Source organism: Leucopleurus acutus (genome assembly GCF_964270905.1).
Source record: "Leucopleurus acutus genome assembly, chromosome: 1".
Classification (NCBI taxonomy): Eukaryota; Metazoa; Chordata; class Mammalia; order Artiodactyla; family Delphinidae; genus Leucopleurus; species Leucopleurus acutus.
In genome coordinates, this window is record NC_139142.1 from 62,525,819 (window position 1) to 62,529,469 (window position 3,651).

Genomic DNA, 3,651 nt, shown 5'->3' on the forward strand with positions numbered 1-3,651 from the left:
AGTCAGGAACTTTTCATATTGCAAGTTACTGAAAGCCAACCGAAACCGGGTTAAGCAAAATAAGGACTACAATGACCTGTGAAATAGAAAAGATCATGGTACTTCAGGCAACTTGGATCCAAATGCCCAAGCAATTCAAGACTTACTCTCCTTTTAAATATACCCTCTGTTCTCAGAGTGTTGGCTTTATCCCCAGCAGATTCTTTTCACATGTTGGTTCCTAGCAGTTCCAGGACTTCATCCTGGAAAAAAAAAGAGCTTCTCTTTTCCAACAGCTGTAGGAGAGAGTTTTATTAGACTGACCTGGCCATGTGCCCATCCCTAACACACTTGCTTTGCCCAGGGTGCTAGAATACTGAAGTCTAAAGGGGGCAGTGTGGCAGGAGATCAAATGAGACCAAGAGAGGGGTGGCTTTCCAAAGGAAAATCTGGGTATGATTATCAGAAGGTAGCAAGCCAACATATATCCACTGCAATCAATGTGGCTAATGACTTTTTTTTTTTAATCTCCACTTCAGTAAATTTAGAAAGAGCAACAGTCTAGGTCTGCTTTTCCTGCATCATCTTAACAAACTTAGGGATTGGTTATAATCACTATGAAGTGGGAGCAAGGTATAAAATCTGGACATGTTTATACCTTCTTTTAAGTTAGTCCCTCAATATGGGTTTTGTTTTTTGATCCAAAGTGTTGTGCTTTTCCTAACTATAAAATATATCCATAAGCAAACATGTATGCAAAAACCATAAACCATACCAAAAAAAAAAAGAAAAGAAAAGAAAAAAAATGATGTCTTGATTTATCCATGCCACATCTTTTCTTCATTAACACAGATATTCAAGTACTGATTGCAAGAAGAGAGGACTATTGGGCTTTTCATTTTTTAACTCTTAAAATTTACTTAAAAAGGAGTAGATGCTCAAACTCTACTAAGATGTGGGGGTGGAGGAAACCACTGCCGTTTCTAGCATATGTGGCTACAAATGGTGAAGCCCTGAGCCTGAACAAAGGTTGTGATAATGGAGAGAAGAGGACTAGATCAAGAAATATTTAGGAAGTAGAATCATCAGGTCTTGGTAACTGATTGGACAAGAGAGAAGAAGAAGCCTTAAGATAATACTGGTTTCTGGGACTTCCCTGGTGGCCCAGCGGTTGAGAATTTGCCTGCCAATGCAGGGGACACGGGTTTGATCCCTTCTGGGACATGCTGTGGAGCAACTAAACCCGTGCACCACAACTACTGAGCCTGTGCTCTAGAGCCCACGAGCCACAACTACTGAGCCTGTGCGCCCTAGAGCCCGCGCACCTTAACTCCTGAGCCCACGTGCTGCAACTACTTAAGCCCAAGCACCTGGAGCCCATGCTCCACAAGGGAAGCCACGGAATAAGAAGCCCACGCACGGCAACAAAGAGTAGCCCCCGCTCGCCGCAACTAGAGAAAGCCCGTGCAGAGCAACGAAGACCCAACACAGCCAAAAAAAGAATGATAGTAGTTTTTGGATTGAAAAACTGAGCGGATAGTGGTAATATCAGTGAAGATATTTGATGAAGGAGGAAGATCAGGTTTGGGAGGGGGGAGGACAAAGATGATGAATGCTGTTTTGTATGTATTGAATCTGAGTAGCTTGTGGAAGCTCTGAAAAGAGACTTGGGTTACAGATAGGGATACAGGTAGTCCTATCTGACTACCAAATAAATGATAGTCAGAATCATGGGGTTGGATGACTCACACTACCAAAAGAGACCATTTTGTAACGTAAACATAATTTAAAAATCAACAAATATTTATTCGATACCATAGTAGGACATATGATAATTTTTTTTTAAAAAGCCTTTGTTTTCAAGGAGTTTCTATTCCTACACATACATCTTAATTTGTTTTGTGAGTTTAAAATTGGTACATTAGATTTTTCTTAATTTTCTTTAAACTTTTGTTTTTTAAGTTGTGAAAGCAATATAGTAAAATATTTTAGTAAAAAAATACTAAGCAAAATATATAGAAAATAATTTAAAATCACCTGTGATTTCACTTTGCAGATTAATCACAAGTTTGGATTTTTTGAATCTTTTTTCTAACTACATTTTGTATGCATAATTTCTTTCACAGTTTTGATAACATATTTTCAGCTTTATATTGCTTTTTCACTTAATATTTTCTTGATTATTTTCCATGTCATTAAAAAGTCTTCATATTCATAATTTTCATGGCTGTATGTCATTCCACCTACTGGATGTTTACCTCCTCTCTGATGGACATTCACAGTTTCTAATCTTTCAATGTTATAAATCATGCTTTAATATTTTTACATAAATATTTTCCCCATTTCTGATATTTTAGAGTAGGGTTCTAAACGTGAAACTAATGAATCAAAGTATATATAAACATTTTTAAGTGTCTTGATACATAATGCCAAATTTTGTAGTAATTACTGCTTCTTTCTAGCAAGCAATAGGAGTGTCTGCTGCTGCCTTTACCAGCAGTACGATGGCTAATTTAAAAACAAACTTTCCTATTTTGACTGATAAAATATTTCATTATTAAAAATTAAACTATATTGAGCACAAGAAGCCAGACAAAAAGCATATATTGTATGTTTACACGTCTATAAAACTCTAGAAAATGCAAATTCCGGGTGACAGAAGGCAGATCAGTGGTTGCTGGTGCACCAGAGGTGGGGTGGTGGAAGGGAAGGATTACAAAGGGGCAAGAGGCCCCTTCGTGATCAATATTTTGATTGTGCTTATGTTTTCATGGATGTATGCAAATGTCCAATTTACCAAACTATACAATTCGAAAATGTGCAGTTTATTGTATATCAGGTATACCTCAATAAAGCTGTTTAAAATTTGTTTAAAAAGAAACATTGTTTTAATCTGATTTTTAAAAATTATCCATGAGTGTGAACATTTTTCACATTTTAGTTGAGTATAGAATTCTGTGATTTTATTTTTTTCATGTCCTTACTAACTTTTCTACCTGTACCTTAGCAATTTTCTCCTGGATTTGTGAACTCTACATATCAAGAAAATTAACGCTTAAAGTTATTCAGATTTCTTTTCCCTGTAATTTTTCTTTCTGTTACTGCATGCTTTGGGGAGAATTCATTTATTTGTGCAAGATAATTTCTACCAAGAGGATGTACTATAACCCTACAAGTCTCTATACTACAGTAAATTGTAAATCATCACTTTGCAAAACAAACAAAAATCCTTTAAACAAAACTCAAATTAAGGAAATGAAGGGGTGTTACTACCAAAGCCTTCAGAATTGGCACCTAAAATATATTGCACATCTGTTTTGGTGCTATGTTCTTAAGTTACTTCTTAATTTACATAGTAAACAGCAGAGACAGGCGGAGGACTTTTAAAACACAAAAACTACTCGGGGAGCTTGTCTGAGTCACTAGGCTTACAAAAGCGCACGCAGGAATTATCTTCCCTGACTTTCTCGGGCTCCTCCTCTGGCTGCTTGCACAGGAAACCAAAGCGGGGTAATGTCACGGGTGATCTCACGCTGGCATGACGTCAAGAACCCTTGACGTCAGAAGGCGGTTGCCACGGGGACCATTCGCCACCGACGGCAAAGTCGTGAAACCCATCACCACGCTCAGTCTCTGTGTCGGCCTCTACAGAGTCTAAGCTGCTAAAGAATC